General features: G+C 42.1%; 1 long non-coding RNA gene across 1 annotated transcript in view; it reads right to left on the reverse strand.

Annotated features, from left to right (window-relative positions):
* Positions 1-3,758, reverse strand: part of LOC135445021 (uncharacterized) — a 52,245-nt gene extending 48,487 nt beyond the window's left edge. The window contains exon 1 of the long non-coding RNA XR_010439427.1: positions 3,680-3,758. This is a non-coding gene — a long non-coding RNA (uncharacterized LOC135445021). The remainder of the gene's footprint in view (positions 1-3,679) is intronic.
* Between the last annotated feature and the right edge of the window lie 21,305 nt (positions 3,759-25,063).

Below are 25,063 nucleotides of genomic sequence, written 5' to 3' on the forward strand. Positions count from 1 at the left end.
ACTCTGCTTAATGAGATTAGGTTCATTACCACCACTTTGACTGGCTTGCTATCCCTCTCCCTATGGAAAAGCAACTGCCTGCTCTGCCAGGAGCTGAGCATGGCACTGCAGTTATCCAGGCAGGATTTCCAGCCCTTGGTAATGGCATCACTCACCTCTCAGTGCACCCAAAGAAGACAGTGAAAGGCAGATGCAAGTAGTCATTTCAAATGTTTTTGTTTTTTTTTTTAATCTTGTCAACAGAATAACACACAGAACTTATACTGAAAGCAAAATACAGGAGAGGGATAATCCACCAAGCCCTTTCACCTCTATATCTCAATTTAGTGTTAAGATTAGGTGACATAGACATAAATCCCTGTCTCTCTCTTCTTCCACTTGTGAGGAAGAGTCTGCCCCCAGAAAACTCAGATTTACCCCCCAGTTCACCAGGGGGCTGAATCATAGCACCAATGTCCTCTACCTGTGCATTCTGCAAATCTGGTGACAGGACCATCAAGAGCAAGGGGACAATTCTCAGTGCCAAGGCTTATGCTAGGACACAGCACACATCCCAGCAAGCTGACAGCAGCATTCACACTGGCTGTCAGACAACTGTAACAGGACCTGTTTTGCACAGCTCCACTCACAGCCTGACATCTAATGTCAAAAAACATCTGGCACTCTTTGTCAATCACCAGAGTCAGCCCGACTCAGAGGCTCTTGGACTCTGTGGTCGAGATGATGGCAAGGTGTTAGAAAGTCTCTTTTTCCTGGCCTGGCACTCAAAGAAGGAGTCAGGATTCCTCAGCTGTGGTTCTCAAGGTTGTTTATTATCTATACTTATTATCTATAACATTCTTCTCCTGACCTGCTGAGGACTGTCTAGCAAGTCGGTCCATGGCACACTGGCCGCCTTGAGGGCGGTGTTATCTTTTTATACTAAGAACTATGTGTAAATTATCTACAATAATTTTCCAATACCTATCACCTATGTTGACAGTGTGTTTCTACTCTAAACCAATCCAAAAGTGCCACCATCACCCAGAAGATGGAGGCTAAGAAGAAGGAAGAAGAAGGGCAAGGCACACCCAAATCCCTCCATCTTGGCTTCTGAACCCCCATTCTAAAAACCTCAAAATTCTTCTTTTTCATCCTGTGGCAAACTAACTATCATTCTACTTAAATTTTCGTGGCTTGTAAATCTTCACATGATGATGATAATTTTCTTCATGGGTTAAAATCAAAAGTTCAGGTGTCTTTGGCTTTGTGCCAAGGCTTCTGAGCCCTCCAGCCAGGGCCTTGAGTCATCCAGGGCAGCCAGAGGGATGTCATAGGTTCTAACAGGAGGCATGTGCCAAGCTATAGGCAAGAGAAAGAATGGATGGAATGCTGAGCCTGCTGGGATACTCAAGAGAATGAGATGAAGCAGGCAAAGGCATCCCAGGATAGCAGGTTCAGCACTGGCATGGCGGAAGCTGTAAATACTTTAAGTTTTAATTGGCTTGCTTGTGGAGTAAAAACCTCATCATGATGGGCATGTTGTTGGTCTAAATCCAGCCGTATATCTCTCTGAGAAGATGAGAGTGAGCACATTCAGTTCAAAGCCTGAGCAGCAGCCCTGGATGAAAAGCATCTGGGCACACTGCTTACCGTCTATAGTGGCAAGTCCTGGCTGCCAGCAGGAAACACCCAGAGCTCTGTCATTTGCTGAGCAAAGTGCTCAGAGGTGTGGACATCACAGAGCCAGCATTACACAGAGCCCTTGTTAGCAAGGGAAATAGCCCATGCCTCCTGAAGAACAAAGCAGCTCCTTCCTGGAGATCAGTGAGGGAATGTTGGAGCTCAGCACATCCCTTTGGATGTCCAGAGTTGCCAAGAACCTCGTTGGGGGGCTCAGAGACCCTGGTGTGCTGCCCAGAACACCCGGGGATTTGATTTTGACCCTTGGAACAAGTTACCAGCTTTATATAAGGACGTGAGAGTCACACATGTTTGAATAATGTAATAACAAAATAATCACAGGGGGAAAATGTAGATTTTAGGATTTTTGGTATGGGGGTTATGGGGACAAGATGGAGGAATCAGGGAGTGTCTAGTCCTTCTTCTTGGTCTCCATTTTCTGCAGTGATGTTGGCACTTTGGGATTGGTTTAGAGTAGAAGTGCACTGGCTAACATAGGTGATAGGTATTGGGAATTAAGAGTAAATAGGATATATGTTGTTTGTAGTATAAAAGGACATCACCTCGGGGGTGGTCAGAGTGCCTGTGGCTGCCTTGCTGAGCACAAAGAAAATTTTATCTATAAGGATTAATAAACAACCTCAAGACCGAAAAGCGAAGAGTCCAGACTCGTTCTTCAGTTGCGCGGGCTGTAGCAGAGACATCCTGCACATCTCAGGGCAGCAAATATCAACAGCAACCTGAGAATGGACAAGGGAAGTGTGGGGCCCTTCACTGGCCTGGGCAGGCTGGGGAGGTCTATGGCACCTGTAAGTTTCTGCTGAGCCCATGCAGAGACATTATCACACTGCTCTAGAAGATAGATAAGCCCATACAGGGGCAGCAACAAGAGGAAATAGCTGTTCTCTCTTTAGGTTGCAGCAGTGTGTCAAACACCCATTAGATAGACATGCATCACTCCCTGCAGGACAGCTCAAATTTGACTCCAAAATGCACCACATGGCTCTGTTTGAGGCAGGTGGCAAGGGTAACACATTAGAGAAAAAGGCTACAACACACCTAATATATTCTGTTAGTTTTAATTAAGCTCATCACACTGGAAAACTTGCTGATTCCAGGGAAACGTTTGTCATTGGGATTCCTGTCTCTCTGGTTTTGCTTTTAAGCTTAAAAACGCCCAAATAGAAAACCAGCAAGTGGTGGTTTTCTATTTGGGTGTTTTTAAGCTTAAGTGATCCTAGTGAGCACCCCCTCAAGTTCCTGCAGTTCTCAATAAGCTCAGCAAGAGCCCATCTCAGCACTGAATATTGGATATGGTTTCCAGCTGGTCATGCAAGGTATCAAGAGAAATATTAGCAGGACAGGAGACCTGTCAGAGCCATCCTCTATTGCAGGATGTCCTTTCACAGATATGACACGGGAATTGCAAATGGGACAAAAAGCCTGTGAGACAGCAGCTCCAGACAGGATTTGTTTCTCGCTGACTGTGAGTTCAGCTTTTTTAAAGCCAGTTTCTGTCTCTTTACATATTGTGCTGCTCTAGGAACTGCAAAGATAAGGAACATTTTACCAGGCACACATTCATTACACAAAACAAAGAGGAAGCACTAGGTACAGGAATGTAACAGAAAATGTAGGTCACGTTCTAAAATATTATCAGGAGTATGCAGACTATGTCATACCTCTACAATGAGCTTTGCTTTCATAAAAATTAATTAGGCACAGATTTCCAGCATTGCTTTTCATTCCTGTTGCCTCAGCTCTTTGGCGTCACATCTCAGACAGCCTGGCCCTGCTATTCATGAGCACTGATCACAATCACAGCAAATGGAAGCTGCCCACTGAAACAAAGCTTTTGCTGCTCAAAGTCCACATTCTGCCTCTTGTCTTGGATGAGAAAACAGGTGACCACTGCAGGAATGCCTGTAATCTCCAATGAAAGGGGCAACAGAGACACAACAATGGTTATCCACTGTTGTACTCATATTGTTGTTATCATATTTCTAGAGTCCCATACCTTCTAGGTGATTTTCTCACAAGCAGCTCTTCACACCAGTGTTGTTCCTGCTTCTTCATCAGGGCTCCTCCAAGACTCCCTGACCAGCCAGCCCACCCCCTTTTATCCCAGTTATCTTCATTAGTCACAGCTGCTGCCCAATTAAGGACATCACAGCTGCAGCCCATTTAGAACAACTAGGACTGGGGCAAGGCCACTTATACAATGCATAGATTTTACTAGGACTACTACTATATTCCACTAGAGGTAGCAATGAAGGGCAATCACAGGAAGACCCTAGGAAAACCACTACAAACAGATTTTTTTTTTTTAATTACACACTAAGTGGGATTCAACATAAGCAAGCATTTTATGCATAGTTTCAGAGCAGAAGTTTCATTTCATCCCCTGAAGTAGAATACTGATTGCTCAAACCACTTATTTTCCAATAGATGGCCCAGCTACAGATCAGTTAAATGTTCACAGGCATCATTCCAACATTTCTCAATTTTCTTTCTCACTTCTCTCCCTGCCTGCTATTTCTGCCTTCAGGAATCTCAATAACTCTGGTATTGCTTCTAGTTTTTATCACCTATATTTGAAGATGTATTTATACAATGAAGCAATGAAGGAGCACATTTAGAACAAGGAATTCTCCAGAGTTTACTATGGGAGACAAGGTCACAGCAGATATGAGAGTCAATTCACAATATATTTTATGTTCACCTCAATTCCACGAATAAAAAGTTGTAAAGGGAAGATGAGCCTCTTTTGCTTCCATCTTTTATGTGTTCTTTAGACCAAGAACTACAGAGAATTACAGTGTCTGGACATATGACTGTCACTGGAAAAGTATGGAAGAATGGAAGAAGATTTTGGTTTAAGAAATGAGGGGTCAGGCATCTGTCCCAGATAAACACTAGGGGATAGGGATGCAAAGTTCCTTCAAGTCCTGCATTAGTACCTCTAAAATTCTCCTGTGCTAGACCTACCCAGCTATTACAGCTAAGTGGAGTCTCATCCAAATCCTACTGTCTTCTGTTTGAATATGGAAAATTTGACACCTCCCACATCTATATTTATACCACCTCCCACATCTATATGATTGCAAACTCATGAATACCCAGGTAAGTAATTCATGGCCCTCAGGAGGTCAAATCACAGATTTTCTAACCATCAGTTTTTGCAGCCCCCAGAGAATAAACAGGGTTTGAGCTGAACCTCTGAGCTTGGTGTTCAGGGAGCTTCAGTTTATGTGCTGCACATGCAGAAAGGGAGCCCATCATAAAATAGGTTTTTTATTTCTGCCATATTTTCTCTAAAAACATAGGGTATACAATCCTAAATGAAATCTTGCTATGCCTCACTGTGCCAAGTGAGACAAAAGCCCCAAAGCTCTCATAAAAATTAAACCAAGACAAACTGTGCTCCAAATCCCCAGAAAACAAGAAAAATGTTGGAACAGAGAAACATAATCCACTTGGCTCCTTTGTTGCTGCAGCACCAGGTATTTATGTCCTGATGGAAACTGATGGTTCATAATGTCATAGATAACAGCTCAGCAGCATAAATGGTAGCCCAGAGCAACTACATCATTGCTTGTTACTGCTCCCTGAATTTCTGCATGTTGATGCTCCTGAAAGTTTAACAGAAATTATTTGAGTACAGGATATATTAAATTAATATTACCTTTTAAAACTCAGAACTGCACCTTTCACTTACCTTTATGTCACAAGAACTTAAAGCCAGAAATGTGGTATTAAGGAGTTGCCTTCTAAATAATCAGCTAAAATCATGTATTCTGAACAGAAACAGAGCTTTTTGGTGAGACTGTACTCAGATGTAGACACAGCCTCATATCATGCAAGCATCATTTCAAAGCACTGTCCACAGACCCATATTACATCAGGCTGCTGTAATATGAGACACTCCCTGTTATTTCTTCCTGCTTTTCCTACAAGGAGATATTCCAGGGTTTGGACACAGATACAGTTGTTTCTGGAACAGAGAGTGTGAAAAACTGCAGCACATAACTTACCTCAAGCAATTGAGGCCATTGTTCTTCCTGCCCCACCGTGGATAAATGGAAGCACACGTTCCATGAGCTTGTGGATATTTTATATCTGCTGACTCCTTTGCCCCTTCACAGCTATTTCAGCAAACTAAAACTAAAGACATTTCCCACTAAAAAATTACACAGGCAAAGAGACAGATAATGATACAGCAGCTCAGCTGTTAGTGCTGCAGCAGTAGTCACTACTCAGCTTTAGTCGTCATATTAAAATAATTGGCTGTTAATTACTTAGGCATTAAGATCAGTTTATCAGCTCTACATTATCTAGCATGAAACCCATTGGCAGCTGGGCACTTGCTGCTTAGCAGTTGTGGCATGTCATTTATTAAGGAGCTTTGCCTTAGTGTTGCAATTTATGTTTCTCCCTTGAACTTTTTTCCCTTTTAGCCAGCTAATGGTTGATTTTACCTTTTGTGTTTTTCATACAAATGGACCTCATTTCAGTCCCTCCTACAGCACACCTGATGTAAGATTGGAAGCAGAAAGTTTCCAAGGATGGTGTTCTGTGGTGTGAACAAAGCCAGAGGAACTGCACATGGGATAACATCCATGACTGTTAACAAATCCTGGCACTTGACACAGAATCAGAGTGGAAAGACCTGGAGAAAATGATGCTCTTTGGAGAGGTTCCCTGCTCTGAGTGTAGCAGTGAAGAATCCCAGTTAGGTACTGACCATGGGTGAGCAACGTGTGCGTCCAGAGAACTTTAACACCATAGATGGTAGCACAGCTGGAGGGGAGCAATCATTAATATTCACTAATTTGTGTGTCCCTGCTGGACAACAAATGTATGAAATTGAAACTGCACAGCTTTTGGTTTAGCATCAACAAATAGTTGTTTTTTGGGGGTTTTTTTGATGGAATTCCCTGTGGCAATTCACGACAATAAGGTTTCTTGCAGTTCTAAGAAGGTGTGTAAATAAACTTGTACCCGAAAAAAAAAATAGAATTTAAAAGTCCATTCTTTCTAGCTGCTTAAAGAAATGCAGCTCTCACAATCCTTACCCAGCAGATTACAGTAGACATCCTTTCCTTGCAGGCAGTATTGTTATTTAATATAGCTGCCATCTAAAATCTTGGTGGGAGGTTAACTTTCCCTACATATTTCAGTTAAAATTCACTTGAAAAAAAATAAAATATATAGCTGCAATTCTTTGCATGGTGCAGCAAAAAACCAACACTAATGCTGAAATCAAATAACCTGAATGCAGGCTGAAAGCTCAGCCCTAGCCCTTCACAATCTCCCTTTCCTCTTGTCAAGGGGGCCTTGGGCAAGCTGCAGTCAATCCCTGTAAAGCAGGAGTAATTTTATTTACCTTCTTTGTGTGAGGAAGTGGATAAAACTCAAGATGCATTATCCTAGGAAAGAAGACATGTATGAGGAAGCCAGACGTCTGCTCTGGGACCATGGTCACTTGTTCTTCCCTTCAACCACGTGCTGGTGAGCAAGAAGAACAACTTGGCTGGAGCCTTCCAAGCTCTCAGTAGGGTTTGTTCAATGGGAGACCATTATTCACCCTTGTGAATAACAAAAAGTGGCAGGAGTTCCACTCCTTTACCAGCTGGAAAAGACTGAACAAGCTGCAGCTTTGTTAGAAACCCCTCCCCTTAAGGCTTTAACACCCAACATCTTGAATGGCAAGTGCCAGACAAGCCTGCTGGGAAAGAAGAGATGCCACAACAGGGAGTCCAGCAGCATGGACACTTGTTTTCTTTGGGAAAGAGTCCCCTAAGGAGCTGTATGGCTGCTAGTTAGGTAACACCAGTAATTTTTGCAATGTCAAATAAATTAATAGGACATCACATCACCAAAGCCTGTCTATTTTAAGCCATTAAGTCACTCTCACTCTCCTGTGTATGTGTGAGAGAAAAATCCAGGTAGAGATACGTTGTTTTAGCATGGCAAGCAGTTTATTTCAAAATTGCACCACTTTTAGTTCTATTTGTAAATCTTGATAAGATTTATGAAACAAGACAGTTTAAGTGAGTCAGCTCACCCATTCTCATGTTACTTCAAGAATAAACAACAACATGCTGTGTTTTGGGGGGATATCCGCCACTAAAGCACATAAAAATTCAAAGATCATTTTACTTCTAGCTTCCAAAGCTCTGCCTATGGACTAAGTCCAAGCATGCAAAATTTCATCCTGCAAGTATTTGCCAGAATTGTAATCACCTTATTAATAAGGGCTTTGTTGTGATAATGATGGAGCCTACACCTATCTGTGCTATAAACAGCAAGAAAACTGAGTTAGGACTATTCACAATTTCTTCTTTTGTAAATATATGGACACTGACAAAATGAAGACAATTAAAACCTCAGGTTGAAAATGGAAGGTGAAATTTGCACACTTTGATTTATTGGACCTGGGTGAAGAGAACTGGCCACATGCCAATGAGTGACTCAAATCTAGATAAGCTGCAAGCTTTGCCTTATCTTCTGGTTTGCTGTTGAATGCTTCTGAGTTGTTCCTTGTGCTATGAATGGATCAGTAAGTCTGTGACAGTGTTCACAGGGGTTCTTGGATGAGGGAAGAGATGAGGATCTGACTCCATGTTTCAGAAGGCTTGATTTATTATTTTATGATGTATATTACAGTAAAACTATACTAAAAGAATAGAAGAAACAGTTTCATCAGAAGGCCAGCTAGGAATAGAATAGCAAAGAATGATAACAAAGGTTTGTGACTCTGCTCTCTGTCCAAGCCAGCTGACTGTGATGGGCCATTAATTACAAACATTCACATAAGACCAATCACAGGTGCACCTGTTGCATTCCACAGCAGCAGATAATCAATGTTTACATTTTGTTCCTGAGGCCTCTCAGGAGGAAAAATCCTAATGAAAGGATTTTTCATAAAAGATGTCTGCGACATAAGTCCCAGCTGGTTTCCAAAATCACGGGGATGCCCAGCATGGAGGTGGCTGTGCCAGCACCAAGGGCTCCCTTTGAAAGCCTGCAGAGCTCCTCTGCAATACCCTCCATGGTGCTGTTGTGCAATCCCAGCCCTTTTGCTCCTGATTTCCTCCAAGCACGTTATCCTGCCCCTGGGCTGTGCCTGGACTGGGGATGCACAGCAGGTCCCTGGCCAGGCAGGGCTGGTGCAGTGAGAGCACAGTGAGGGGTATGGGCAGCGCTGGCTTCTCCTCCCTGCCCTTCAGACTTGCAGCTTGGCATGCTGCCCTCCCCATCACGCCCTCCCACCTTGCCCTCTGGCAGCACAGTCTCACAGCCACTGGACTGTGAAATAGCTCCTTTTTCCTTTGTGCCTCCTTGATGAGCTGTGAAACAGGTGAAAAGAGGAGGAAGAGGCTGTGCTAGTGTTGGTGAGAGCTGTGCTTGCTGCCCTATCCGTTCTGATGGAAGTGTTTCCCAGCAGCCATGCAGAGGAGTAGAAGGAGCAGGGCCATGTCCATTCCCACTCAAATGTCAGTGTCACAAGGACACACAAAACAAGGAGAAAACCAGGAGCTGCTGCACACTGGTGCAGATATCTGTTTTTGGCGTTCAGAATGCTCTCTGGAGGCAGGAGTCTCAAAGCCCTGGTGGGAACAGTGCTCCACATGTGGAGTCACCTTTCCTGCTCCCTCCCATCCCATTTCCTTTGCTCACCCAGGCAGCTGAGGGAAGGCGAGCAGTATCTCCCACCCCCTCTCACCTTGTATCCTTGTATTCTGTTCTTCCCTTGGCAGTGGGAATGTGCTGGCCACAACCATCTCTAGGCAGAGCCTTTTCCATCAGAATGATGCTCCCTTCAGAGCCAGGAGGGTGGAAGAAGAATGCTGTTTGTCACAGACATATTTTATGAAAAATCCTTTTGCTAGGATTTTTTTCTCCTGAGAAGCTGAGAAGCCTCAGGAACAAAATGTAAACATTGATTATCTGCTGCTGTGGAATGCAACAGGTGGATCTGTGATTGGTCTCATGTCTTTGTTTTTAATTAAGGGCCAATCACAAGCCAGCTGTCTCATATTCTCTGGCCAGTCACAAGATTTTATTATCATTCCATTCCTTTTCTATTCTTTTCAAGCCTTCTGATGAAATCCTTTCTTCTATTCTTTTAGTATAGTTTTAATATATCATTTTCTTTTAATATAATATATATCATAAAATAATGAATCGGCCTTCTGAAACATTCTCATCTCTTCCCTCGTCCTGGGACCCCTGTGAACACCACCACAGCTGTCCTTAGCTGCTCTCCATTTTCCTGCTATGGAGTTTCCTTCTCTCTGGCTCCCAGTCTGGATTAGAGGGGAGTGCAGGCAGCTCTGGCTCCAAACAAATGACTGCTCCCAGGAGGAAGATGTCACCATTCTGGGTGGGAGAGCTCAGCCTCCTGCAGCCAGCAGGAGACAGAGTTAATGGCCTTTTTTACCTCATTAGTTGAATGTTTAGGCATCTGGTTTTGACAGAAGAGATAAAGCTCGAAGCTGCTGTTCAGTATCTGGTGCTGAACAGAGGCCTTATGTTTACAGGGATTTTAGTCCAACAATTGTGATGAGTCCTACATTCACCCACGGTAAATACATATCTGTGTCCTGGAGAAGCCATTCTAAAAGGAACTTTGAGTAAACCTTTGATAACTCTTCCCTTACTTAAAAACATCCCCTTTGGTTGACAGGGTGATATCAAGACTTCAAATTGGAGCTGGTGAAATGCTCAGATCAAAAAGGATGAATTTATCTTCCCAGTAATCTATAGCTGCTATGTCAGACACCGTGCTGCAGCGTGTCCTGCTGTGTGCCGTATGCCACTTATAAAGCAACAATAAACCTTCCCAGATAGTGCCTCACAAAGTGTTTACCAGAATATAGATTGCTCTGAGATACAGTCAAAAGTTGCTCAGAAATAAAAGATCAGGTAGGCTGACCATTCCAGCAATGCCTTTTTTTGTTGTGCCTTGGTTTTGCCTTTTTTTTTTCCTTTTTTTTTTTTTTTTTCCCAGCAGCATCTAAGTGCAATAAAATATCTGTGAGAAGAATTGCTATAGCAACAAAGTATGTTCTCCTAATGGAGGCTGTGTGTAATAGCTGACTGCCACTAGAACTTTAAGGAGAAGGAATAAAATCCATCACTAAAGCAGGAAAAGGAAAAGCATTAAAAATTAAGATTTTATTGTTCCGTGACTTATGTTTACTTCCTTCACATCTCCAGATGATCTAGAGAACTTTTGGTAGTTCCCTTCTATTTACTGCTTCACATCAAAATTTTCAAAAACTCAGAAAAACAATGTTGTGAATGATCTATTAGTAGTAATAGAATGATACAGTTTTGCATTCAGCAGTAGCAGGATTGCTATGAAGATGAAGAATTAGGAGACCACAGCAGCACTGGGAGACCACAGGTAAGGCAGCAGATAAGACTGACACAATGCCAACACAGAGCAAGAGGTCACCCTTCCTGCCAAGGTTCACAAAATACAGAGAATGAGGGGGAAACTACCCCAAAGAAAAAAATTAACAAGTTCAAGATCACTCAGCAAACCAGTGGCAATGTCATTACCATATCCTCTCACTGTCCATCATCTAATAAAGCTATTTATAAAGCTAATTTTACTGTTCTTGTGCAGTGTGATTACCACAAACCTTAAGGTGGACTGTGTTTGTGCCAGAGTTCAGTGTGGCAGCCAAACTGTCCCAGGTGACAACAGTACCCATGCTTCATTCACCCTTAGTCAGGCACTAAGGGCAAATTTTCCTTCCCTCCTTTCTTCTCTGTGGCTCAGACTGTGGTGCCAGTCCCACCCCAGAGAAAAGGGGGATTATAAAATGGACAAATTTCGACCTCCAAAATTATTACACAGCATATCTGGAGAAAGAGAAGATTGGCTAAAGAATTTAACTTCAAGTCACAAGTTTTCTGCTTCTGGAATGGTGAAGCTTCAAATGCCTCCAAAGATGCTTTATGCTGATGGAGATAGCCCTTGTCCTGTCTTTGTCCTTTTCTCCCATTACCTGTGTGGTAATGCTGGCTCTGAACCTAGCAATTATAATCTAGGTTGAGACAAACTCCTTCTGCAGGTGAGCAAACTGAAATGCTGCATTAAGTTCAGGGCAAAGAAGCAGCAAGTCCAGAAAACTTGATTCGTACTGCCCTGGTGGAGTCTTTGCATACTCAGGTCTGGAAACTGCAGAAGGAATGTAGAAAAATCAAAAGGCTCTTTTAAAAGATTCTCTCCCCACAGCAAAAAATATTTTCTGGCATATCTTTGCAAGGAACCTTGTTATATGTTGTCCTATTTATAACTCACATGTCTCCCTAACAAGCAAGCTCCTCAGAAGCAGAGAAGCGAGTGTGATTTGAATAGAGCTGTATATCACAGTTTGATTTCCCACTCTGGCTATGATTTATAACAAAAGCATAGCAGCATGGGTCAGCCAGGACATTCTGCAGAAAAGAAAACTGAATAAGTTTCCTTATTTGTATGAAAGGCATTTTTTATAACTGAAAGAGTGTTTTAGGCTCCCATCCTACCAGACTAAGCAGCAAGTTGTCTTCATTCTAAAATACAGTTTCTTCTCATTAGGTTCCACCTCTAACATTCTTAAACAAGGCTTTGTATCACATAATAGTGAGAACAAGAAAATACAAGTGACTAACAACCGAGCATACAAGTGATTTCCAAAATCATATAATGGTCCACTTTAGATGTTTACCCTCTGTGAAAAACAAACTGACAAAAGCAGCACTGGAGTTTCCCTCAGACAGCAGAGGTCACCTTGGGTTAAAGCCCTGCCAGCAAGAATCAGCACAGGCAGAGCAGACAGCAGCTCCTGGGGTGGGAGAGGGCAGAGAGGAGGCAGATGTGCACTCCTGAAACCACGGCTCTCCTCAACCTAAGGCACCAAACACTGCAAAATTTCTTGTGGTGGAATGAAAGGAAACCTGCAACCTTCTAATCTCAGGCAACTGCACCTACTGGGTGTAGCTAAAGCTGTCCTCATGTAAACTGTAGCCAGGTTTATAAGCTACAGCAAAACAGTGCCACATCCAGGTGATAAAGGAGCCTAATTTCTCTACCAGCATAAATGCACAAACTGGGGAGAGATCAGGGTTCAGAAGATCAAGGGCTGCCATCTCCTCTTTGCAATTGTGAATAGGAGTGCCCAGGGATTACAGTCATGCTCTGTTTCCAGCTTCCTCTGTTCCCATGAAACTTTTATTGCTTTTTCATCTGTCACCCAGCTATTATCACCTCTTGCTCTTCTGGGTAATCAACTTAAAATGAGAATTGTGCTGGGGAGCTGTTCCAAAGAGTTTTTGCACATGCTGATTCTCTGGGAGGGTATCCAAGGGCCTGACTGAACACAGGGCTTTCCCAGAGCCCTGCTTTCCCAGAATTGTGAGGCTCTCCCAGTTTTCTGCTGATTCCCAGCATCCTCAGTGTTTGTGGCATCATGATGAAACCCTTATTCCTCCTCAAGGCAGGTCAGAAGTGGCTAGGGAGCTCCAATTTGGGCCAGACAAATAAACCATAGGCAGTCCAGCAGCAATGTTTTGTGTTCAAGCTACCCCACAACAAAAACAATTTGGCAAGAGTCTCTTGGTTGTGTCCATTTACCCTAAAATGATGAAACTGGCTTTGTTTAGAACCTGAGCACACCCTGCCTTCCTCCTGAAGGCTTAGCAAGTTTCTACCCGGCTGGGAGCTGTTTCCCAATCCCAAAAGACTGAGCTTGCATAAATGTTTACAGATTAAGTTACTTACATTCTGAGCAGGGGAAAAGGGGAAAGAGTAAGGGGCTTGGTGAAGTGGGGAAGTGACTCTACATGCCACCAGCTTCTTCCAGTTGCCTTTGCCTACCAAGCTGCTGTCTAACTCTCACCAGGACCTGTGGAAGACAGCAAGGGTTCTAATATTTCAATAGCTTTAATTACAGATTTCCCATCCCCAGAGGAAGCTAACAGATCCTTGTCTCATTTTTTAGTGGAATATAGGTTATTTACATCACATTTTAGCCCAGTCCTTTCCCTGGTATGCATGGCTTTGACAGATTGGTTATCCATTCACCAGTCAGTGCACAGCAGGCTGAGCATGGGTTTGCACATCAGCTCTCTCCCACTTAAGAGCTTCCCTCACTGGGAAACAGACTGATGGAGAGGTCCAGCTCTTTAAAAGGGATGTTATTCAAGTGGTGTAAAGGTGCTTGGCCTTTCTGAGAAGTACTTTTGTTGTACTAGCACAACAAAAATTAAACTGCAGGGACTTCTCATTGCATCAATGACAGAACGCCATCACAGATTTTAGCTGAAATTACAGCACCCTTCAATGCTTTTCCTACCTGTTCCATAAATAAGTTACCATGACTAGTGGTCAGTCAAGTTTTTCTATCATGTTTTCCTACTGAAAAATCACACACTCCCTCTTTTAATTGAAGTGTTTTGTGTGTTGGATTTAACATGAAGGTATAAAAGAAAAAATGAAAGACTAACTCCTCAAGCAGAACAGTTATAAAATAAAGCCATAAAAAGTGCCTCTTTCATTTACTTTGTTTGAAGATGATCTCATTTGTATTGTGGGCACAGATTTACCCTGTTCAAATCAAATTTCTATGAATAGAAAAAAACTGTAACTGTGATAAACACCCACAATTATAGCACTTGATTTTCTCTTCCATAATTTAGCACAGCTTTAGCTGGTAAACTCTCTCTTCTCAGGAAAGGAAATTGTAAACCCTGAATTTTTGCACAGTAGTTTGCAGGGTGTCTGGTGTGTTCCTCTGAGTTGGGTACATTGTCCAATGGTGCCTAAAGCAGACAGTACCAGTCATAGGATCATAGAATAGTTTGGAAAGGACACTTAATGTCATCAAGTGCACTCAAATCCACTCTCTATGTCATTGATAAAGACATTAAACAGTCCTGGTCCCAGTGTGAACCTCTGAGGGACACTGAGCCATTGACTGCCATCCTCTGGATGAATTATCCAACCAATTCTTCATCTCTGCATCAAATCCACTTCTCCCCAGTTTAGAGAAAAGGATGTTATAAGGGAATGTGTCCAGGCCCTACAAGAGTCCACATAAATGACATCCATAGCCCCTCCTTTCCCCACTGAAGCTGGTCAGGCAGGACTTGTCCTTGGTGAAGCTGTGCTGGCCGTCCCCAGTCACCTCCCTGTCCTCTGTGATCCTCAGCACAGCTTCCAGGAGGAGCTGCTCCATGATCTTCCCAGGCACAGAAGTGAGGCTGACAGTTCAGTCCCTGCCAGGGTCCTCCTTTCTGCCCTTTATTGAAAATGGTGCAATGTCTCCATTTTCCCAGACACCAGGGACTTCACCTGACTGCCATCACTTTTCCAATGTCATGGAGAGTGGCTTGGACCCTACATCAGCCAATTCCCTCAGGCCTTATCAGGTTCCACAGACTTAGGAATGTTGTTTCCCCAGGTGGCATTTTCCACCTCGAGTGCTGGAATGCATGTTTCAGGAGTTATGAAGATAAATCATTCCTGTCCCTTTCTCCACCCCCTTCCTTAATTAAACAAATTAAGCAAAGAAAAGTTACACAAGAAAACATTTGTTGTACATCTGTTTCCCTATGCTATGTGAAGTTTTGCTCCCTCTCAAACACTCACTGGTGCTTGTTCCCCAGGAAAGGTCTTTCCTAGGAGAAAGCATCCTTTTCTAAGAGGAGGGTTTTTAGGAGAAATGGATGCACATGGCACAGTTTATTCAAGGATGGTCACAGCTGCTAAAAGCTCTCCACATCCTGGATCAGTGATTCCATCTCTCCTGCCCAGGCCTCTACCCTCTGTCTCTATGAAAAAGCAAAAGCCACTCAAGACCTACAGCAGTTATTTTCTGGATGTTGAGATTCCTGGCATCCCAATTCCCAGTCTGGGACACATCTCTCCCTTCCCCGGATCTGCCCCTGCCTTTCACCCCAGGAAGAGAGGTGGCTTGAGAAAAATATATTTGACTGAGCAAAATATATTTGAGTACCTCATTCTTCTCCTCATATCTTGTTACCTGTGTTGTTCATTTTGGGAGAGGTGGGAAGTTGCTCTTTTTGACACACTCTTTTTCTGAAAGACACCTGTGGAATCCTTCCCTGTCATTCCTTGCATGCCTTGCCAGGTTCAGCTCCATCCATGCCCTGGCCTTCCTGGCTCCATCTCTACACAAATGGACTGTGTCTCTGGACTCTTCCCAGGTCACCTGTCCCTGCTTCCATTGCCTGTGCATTTCCATCCTGCCCTTTAATCCCAACCCAGCAGGTCTCTTGCCTTCCTTTCCTGATTCCTTACACCTGGGGATCAAGAGCTTTTGCACCCTATGGAAAGCATCCCTAAAAAATCTTGGGCAACTGCCCAGGGAATCCTATACCATAAAGGAGCCAAATACATAAATTAATTACTCTTTGTCTCTTTTCTATTCTGTGTAGCTTAATGTTTCCAGATGAGAGACAGTGGAAGAAGACAAAATCTTTAGATAGCTCTCTGAAAGCTTTCTCCTCCTCAGAGCGCTTCAGCCAGCTCGCTGGGGACATGAGTGCACACAGCATCAGTCCTGTGGTGGTGGGCTCAGCACAGGCTCAGCTCCTGGTGTCCTCTGAGGTGTGGTATGGGTGCACAGGGAGCTGCTCTGCTTCCCTGCAGAAGAAAGAGAAAGCACAGGAGCAAAATGAAGAGAAACAAGTGGGAAGATCCAGATCTGTAGAGTCAGGAGTGCAGCTTTGGAGGGTAGAAAGGCCAGGATGGTGACAGCAAAAAGTCCTCAAAAGGAAAAAAAAAAAGAATAATCATAGAGGTTGACAGATGGGTTGGGTAGAAGAGAGCCAAAAAGCATGAAAACTGAAAATGAGTGAGCAATGGACACAGTGTCGCAGACATCTTTTCATTAAAATCCTTTCATTATGATTTTTCTTCCTGAGAAGCTGACAGGCCTCAGGAACAAAATGTAAACATTGATTATCTGCTGCTGTGGAATTCAACAGGTGCATCTGTGATTGGCCCATGTTGGGTGTTTGTAATTAATGGCCAATCACAGCCCAGCTAGCTTGGCTCTCTGTCTGAGCCACAAACCTTTGTTATCATTCCTTTCTATTCTTAGCTTAGCTAGCCTTCGGAGATGAAACTTTTCCTTCTATTCTTTTAGTATAGTTTTAATGTAATATATATCATAAAATAATAAATCAAGCCTTCTGAAACATGGAGTCAACATTCTCATCTCTTCCCTCACCTGAAAACCCCTGTGACCACTGTTGCAGACACAGCAGCAGAAAGCAGAAGTCATTTCCAAGGAGCAAGCTCTGTGAACACCAGCAGTCCATAAAGAGCTTGAACAGTCCCACCAGCATTTTCCAGCCTTTCTCTAACCACAGTGAGAAGTAGGGAATGAAATCTAGGGTCATGCATATTATACAGCTCATAAAACTTCATAAAGATGAGATGTAGATCTGTGAGGGCTGTAATATAGTGAAATAAATGAACACCCTATAAAATGTGGAACATGGTCCCAACCATTCTCATTTGAAGATAAGCCACACATGAGGATTCTGGCCCTTGTCATTTTGTTGTGTAGGAAAGTCTACCCATTTTAATTAGAAGACTGAAGCCAAATTTAGAACCCTGCCTGGGACTACACTCCTATGAAAATTGTCTGTGGCCACTCAGTACGCTGCAAGATTCAATAATTTTTCCTTCTTTTGCGTAATCTGAATGAGGGAATTGAAATAATTTACATTTTTTTGTAATGATCAGGGAGTTGAAATAATGAAAGCTGATCATGAATATTTTAATTGAAGAATAAAATTATATTAAAATAATATTCAGATTTCTCTTATGCTTTGTCAAAAGACCCTAATACCATACTGGTATTGTAATTTTTAGAAATACATTATAGATTCAGATATTCACTATTCATAAAATTCATTGATGCCTTTTTTCAAAGGTGCTTTAGAAAAGATTTAGAAATATCTTTAATCTTTGAAAACATTGTATTTTGTGATTAAATATATCCACCACATAGCTATAAAGATGTGCATCTTCATCATAAAATCAAAATCAGAATATAGGACAAGATCAGTGCAATTGACAATTCTTATTGTTGCTAATGTTTTATGCAGTATCCTTCAGATGACCACATTCCCTATAAGTTTCTTATAGAATCACACTAAGGGTCCTTAAGAGGTGCAGAATTCACAGCAGACAGAGGTGATGCTGGAGTCCACCTTGCACCAAAATTTTTTATTTTAAGGATATCTGTTTCTTTTTATCAAAAATCTTGCAAGTCTACAAAAAAAAAAAACAAAAAAAAAAAAAACCAAAAACAAAAACACACACAAAAAACCCCCCAAAAAACAAACAAAAAACCCCATATAACTCAAAGTCAAATGCATTTGCCTTCGTGGGAGATCTGAATATCAGCTCAAAATTATACTGTAGGTTTTGTTTCTGTTATGCTATTCAAGGAATTTAAGTATTACAACAAAACACAACTGCATTTCTTGGCGTCTGCGCAGTGTCTAAAATAACAATTTTAAATTTTATAGATTTATAAATATATACCTCTTTAGAGGATTGCCATTATGCTTCTATAGCCTAATATCTACAATGCCTACAGGAAGCTCCAAGAATTCCATTGTGTTCAAGCTGCTTGTTTTTAGCTTTGCTTAATGCTATATAAGTGGTTGTAATACTTCAAAAGCAAAACTCGTACTCAAAAGAAAGAATTACAGAGGGCTTGGCTTCTTGAAATGTGTATTATTTTCCAGTGCTATGCTACTAAAAAAATCCTCTATTTTTGATCATTAGTTATTGGAGGTTAATGAGATTCTTATGTTTCTCTTCTCTGACATATTGAGAACATCCAAAGATGTGCTCCCTTTTGTCCATGAGATACAGAGAGCAGAGCAGGAAATCCTGTCAGCAGAGCATTTTCCACAACACACTGATGAAAAATATAAACCATTTAGAAGCCATGTGCATGAATGTATACTCTGTACCTATTTCTCTTATTCCAGAAGGTACAGGCTTCATGAGTCCAGATCCCTTCAAGTCCTAACTAATTACATTTTCAAAGAACAGGAGCACTGATATAACTTTTAAGAATGCAGCAGGATATCCACAAATAATGCTTCTTTGAGATCTTATCACTGCAGAAGGAATACTGATCTCGTAGGGGTTATGTTCACCATAACTGGGGAGGTAAATCCCACTGCTCCTTGTGCCCCTGCTCATCCCTGGCACCTGATGCAGGATAATGCTGGTGAGGAACTGCAAGAGAGCAGCCAGTACTGCCCTCCTTGGAGGCAAAAGGCCGGGCAGAATAAGTGTGCAGGAGGGACACTGAGGCACCAGCACTGCTTCACCTCAAAAATTACCTAAAAATCTGATGCTAAGTGGCCAGGAATTAATTTAATCTTTGGGTTGCTCACACAGGGGCGATCAAAGGCTCTGTCCTTAAAAGCAGGCTACTTGCAAGCAATCAGTGTAATTGTATGCCAAGAGGGCACAGGGGCTTTCTTGGGAAAAGAAGAAGAGCCTTTTATCTGAAAGGATAAACAGGCAACACAGAAGGGATTTTTGAGAATAGAATTTCACCATCCCACAGTTACCAGAAAGGCTTCTCCCAGCAGAATAATCATATCTAAACTCCTGGCTGTCCAAAAAAGGTACTGCTCCTTATCATCTTCAGTGGAGTCCCAGGCTGCCCTGTTCCTCATCTCAATAAAGAACACAGCTCAGCCTTTAATCAGTTTGCAAATACAAGGATTCATTTGAGAAGCAGGTGCTTGTGCTCTCCTCACTGTATTTGTACCTGCTGCCCCACTGCCTTGCCTTGATTTCCCTCTTTTCCAGCATCCTCCACAATGCAACCTTATCTTCCCAAAACAGCTCCCTCCGGATGCCAGGCCAGTGCAACTGCTGCAGCAATAAACTGGTGAGAGGGGAAGGATCAAAGATAACACTTACTGAAGGAAGAAGTAAATTCCTCTTCCAGGGTCTGAAAACATCACCTTCACTTCCCTAAGCTCAGTGAATATCAAGCTGTTTCTGAACTTGCCTCCATCTGGAAGTAAAATTATTGCTAGTTAATCTTTAAGTGCCTTTGGCAGCTGTCATCTGGGTTTTTTTTTTATATTATCCTTAAAACTTTTCTAATGGTAACTACACATGCAGTGAGAAATAATAGCCCTTTGTGTAACAAGCAATACACATGCTTTGTCCAATCATTTTTACAGTGTTTTTCTCCATTTCAGAAGTTATTATCACAGGACAGATTGAAAGCTGAGCCATCATACCACAGCTTAAGTGTAGCAGTGAAATGTTCCCTCTTTTTCTCCCTTTCCCCTCCAGCTTCTTTTATTTTTCAAACCAAAGGTGTACAGGATGCTAATTGTGACCAAAATATTATTATTTCTCAAGAAACCCAGCCTAATTCCAGCACAGCATTTGCTGCTCTGCTCTCAGATCACAGCCTGTGTGGCTCTTTTGGGCTGCTGCCAGCCTCCAAAATGTCCCCTGCCATGGACTTCTGTTGATGCTATAGGTTAAACAACAGGGAAGGACTCAGGCCCTGCAGAAACAAAAAATAAGATAGTGACCTCCACTCAGCTTTGATGCCAGGCAGTTGCTGTAGATGTAAGAAGTGAGAGGCCTGCAGACAGAGACAGCTGGGGGCACTGGTAAGAGAAGCTCACTTTGAGACAATGCAGTGATGTGCTGGGTGTTGATCCTCAACAGTTTCTCCTTGTATTAACTCGGAGCAGGCAGGGACAGGCTGCTGCAGGAGAGAGGGATCCTGAGATCTTTGTCTTGGCACTGATCTCTGACTTGATAGGAGATCCCAGCTAATCCCAGGGCTCTTACTGGGCTGCATATTCCTGGAACTGCCCAAGAAGGAGAGTTACCTTAAAAGCACTAAAATTTAAAAAAAGGGAAAGTACAAGAAATCCACTGAGAAGCCACTTTTAGTACCAACATTCTGCAATGTGAACCCCAGTGTTTAAAATGGGAAATGCTTGAGGCTAGCACTGAACACAGGTTCAAGCTCCCACACAAAAATTGTGAAGGACAACACTGAACCCAAAAGTGCCAAAGATTTGAACCTAAGTTCAGTGCCTGGTCTATGCATAGTGCTTGTCTCCTTTTGTCATTAATTTTTTCCCCTCTTATTCTTCTTTTAGAATGCCTGATTGATGGAAAGCACTCAAAAAATCATGAGCCAAAAGCTGCCCCAGGTACAATCCTGGATTAACTCTCAGGATCTGTTGCCTTTTCTACAGCCATCCCTGGCAGCAAAGGTTGGCACCAAATTCTTGTGCCTGAGTGTCCTTCCTCCCTGTAAAAAAAGCAACCTGTTTCCCATCAGAAATATTATTTCAAATTCAGCCAGCAGTGTTTAAAGCAAAAGTCACCATTAGCTCTGGATGTGCTAATGCACTGTGCTTATCATGGTTCTGTATCAACTCTAAATTTCAGAACATGAGGCTGTAACACTTATTCCACCTAGGATTGTTAGTAGTCACTTAAAGCATGTTTTCATTAGCCTGTAGTAGCCTCCATATATTTTAACAAAACACTCAGAGTATTTAATCTTGAAGCTTTCAAAATAGTTTTACAATTTTACCTCTAGCCTATACATATAATTTGAAATTGAAAATTTTGTGTCCCTTCAGTATATTTGTTTCAGTGCCTGAAATAAATTAAAAATCTAAGTCCCAGCCTATGCTGTTGGAAGAAAAATTGAAAGTCAGATAATGTTAGGCAGCCAAAGCTAGCAAATGATTAAAGAGTGGTAGGTAACTTAGCTCCAGTCTGTGGCAGCTGCATTGTGCAGCTTGAACAACAGAAATCTCTCTGCATGCACAAAGGGGAAGGAGTTACTTGCCATATATTCAGGTTAGGGCCATGTAGGATATGTGTACATAGTCTTTTGCAGCTGACTGGCAGTCACAACATACCATTTATCAGCTGGGAATTTTTGTAGGAATCTTAAAACTGTGAAGCAATTTATAAGGTCTTCCTTTCACTGAACATGTTTTTATCAGAAAAGCAGATAACAGAATAACTTGGGACTGAAATCTAGTCTAATATTTCAGAGCCCTTGAGACCCTGATCAGACCATTTCCCTGTCTGCAGATAATCTCCTACTAAACTAAATGGATGGTGCTTTGTTTTGTCCACATAAAAATAGCACTAAGACTTTGTACCTGAAAAAAGCAAGAGTTTGAGCTCCCTGATGTGCATGCAAGAAAAAAAACACCTTATTTAACTAACAAAAGAATGAGCTAGGGATGAGAAATCCAGATGCTAAAGCAGACTAAAAATTGATTGGCACAAAAATTTTCCTCAAGTTGTAGATATTCTGGGTAGCCTGCACTCACTGGGCAGATAACTAATGACATGCTTCTCACTCTGGAGTCTTTAGGCCAAAAGCAGCTCTCAGTTACCCAACTTGAAATCTCAAATAAATCTACTGATGTTACCACAGAGTTATGTCAGCTTCACTGAGAGCGTAGCATGATGCCTTGTTTACAAAATTAAGCTCTGAAAGGTACATCTGTGTGTGCATTTTGATTTGCCAATAAAATAATTTTATGGAGGTAAATTTATGCAAATACTTAGAATATAAATCCAGAGGAGAATTTTAGTCTTGTATTCATTAAAGATTATGCACCATTTTACAAGAAGGTACTCAATATGGGATACAGTTAAAAGGAATAAATTCACAGAGATTTAATATTGTACCAAGTCTCTGCTCCCTAAATGTGTATAAAAGAGTGCCCTCCTAAGAGAAAAGAGTTTACATGCCCGAGTCCTTGTATTTGTCTACTTAAAAATATCAATACATTTCTCCATGTCACACAAACAGCATTACCCCTCTATCTTTAATCATGCACAGAGTCAGGGGAAATCATTAGACTTCCCAAAGGCCAGACAGGGAATACAACATGTAAATAAGGAGAGTAATGCAGTTTTCCTGCACCAGTCCTCAAGTTATACTCGATCCCTTCATAGGGGATGGAACATTATGAAAGGATGAGGGGATTGGGAACAAAGTCTATGTTAACTGCCAGATCAACAGATACCAAAATGAAGTCAGAGAAACTGTTATCTTAAGCATTTATTTACATTTTTAGGTACACCATACCTGAGAGTATGCAGCTTATAGTTTGTTCACTGGAGGCAGAACAATTCATAAAGGACTGCTGCTTCTTTTCCCCTGCATGGAAAAATTCAATACTGCAGGTGAGGCGTTAGGGGAATGAATTCCAGAATATAAAAGTCACATCAGTCTTTCAATATGAAGATCACCTGCAGGCTTTCACACAATTTTTTTATGCTTACAACAACTCTGTTTAAAAGAAAACTTAAGGGATGGCTGGTGAGGAAGGAATTCGTTTTTAAAGCAGGCATTCGGAAAAAGCGGTGAAGGAAGAAACACCATTCATTTTTCTCAAAGAAGGAAGACATCAATTCCACCATGAATACATCTATAAATTATCATTTATTAACTTTAAAAAATAAGTTTTTCCAGCCTGCTTTGGCAACTCTCCTGCAGGTTTCAGAATCATGTTCTTGATGGTAGGAGCTAGCCAGTTCCCAGGAAGACTGCTTTGCTGACATTATTTTGGGATAAGGAAGGTAACACAAGCTCCATGCATTTGCTGAAGGTGCCAACACTCATACCACCTAGCTCTGAAGAATCTCTGCTTGATTTAAATTAAAGAGTCTGCTGGAGTTTAGCACAGTGGATAAGCCTACTGACTCACACCCAGCTCTTATTGCCTCAATGACACTGGCCAGAGCAAGGAGACAATTGCCAAAATCACTTCAAACCAGCTGGCAGGCAGCCACTGCTACATGAACTAGAGCAACCCTCAAATGAAGCACAGCTTACCAAATTGATTTTGATAGGCCAGAGAATACAGGAACTGTTTAGGCTGGCTGCAGGCATTGGGCAAGCCATAAATTCACCATCAGCACCATGCAGAGATCAGGAACTGGAGCAGCTGCACCCAGAGCAGGGCCTGTCAGGACAGACAGCTTTTCACTGCACCATCAAAGGCACAACCGTGCTCCCCTATCAGGTAAAAGCTGGTGCCATCATTCAAAAGCCTATCAATTTTTCTGAGACATTATGTCAACCTCTCTTCAAAAACACTGAGGCAGCCTAAAAACACCCCACAGATTTGAATGTCACTGCCAGTGGATCAGTCTATCACTTTCTCCTCACTCTCAGCTTCCAACCAGCTTTAGAGAGTGACATTTGTGCACCTGAGGATGTGTGAGCTGACACTGTGTACTTTTTCAGGTGGCTCTATCTCTTCCTGGGTTTAATAACAAAAATATTTTCAAGCTGCACTGTCCACAGAGCCCATCAATATAGAACACATAAGTGATTCTTTAATTTTATGTACTAAATGTCCATATGACTGGGTGTCTGCTACACTGCCCAATGTTTTTTTGTTCATTTAAAATGTGAATTTTCATAGGGAAATGCATAATGTGATCAGGATTTTACTAACACATAAATGAACAGCAGTCAGACTGGAAGCTGCTCTTCATATGCTGAATAACAAATACAATCCTTTCACACCTCCTTGCAGCGTTCCCCCAATTCCCACTCAGCCTCTTCCCTCTCCACACCATTCTGCACTGAATACTGCCAAGTGGAACACATGTAAGGAAAGCCAGGAATTTTTTCTTTGCCTGAGAAAAGATGAACCCATGGACTATGGATATAAAGAAAGGAATGAACAGATACTGGAAGACACAGAGAAAACACGATTTCATAGTTCACAGTCACACTCAGTGCAGTCGATCCCTGATCTCCCCATTTCCACAATGCAAATCATTCCCCCCGCTGTGTAGCTGTCCAAGGATACAACAAGCAGTGCCTCTATAATGGTAGGCTGTCACCATTCCAGGAAATTCTTCACCAAGTCTTTTTATATCAGGTTTGGAAAGGTAAAATCTGCAACAACAACGCAAAACCCCAACCAAAAACCATGCCCCTCCACAAAAGACCCCACAACCCAGAGAACTACTGTTTTCCTTCAGAAGGGAGCAAAAGCCCTTTCTAGTTCTGAACATGTTAGAATTTTTCTTTTCCAAATGACTGTGCAAGAAGCAATGAAGTCATCTTTACAGAATGCTTTTGAAGAACTATATAAATAGTTTCTCAGTCCTGTTTCTCAGTGCAGAATCACACAGCATATTCAGGCAAAGGAAGGTTTTTGGGTTTCAGCTCAATGCTTCTCCTTCAGTGAATTGATCAGCTGAAAACAAATGCAGAGCAATACCCTTGATATTTATGGAGTACAAAAGGTGAGAACCTCTGATCCTCAGACCTGTGAGACCTGCTTTTGCCAGCACCCC

The sequence above is a fragment of the Zonotrichia leucophrys genome, chromosome 3, assembly GCF_028769735.1.
Source record: "Zonotrichia leucophrys gambelii isolate GWCS_2022_RI chromosome 3, RI_Zleu_2.0, whole genome shotgun sequence".
Taxonomy (NCBI): Eukaryota; Metazoa; Chordata; class Aves; order Passeriformes; family Passerellidae; genus Zonotrichia; species Zonotrichia leucophrys.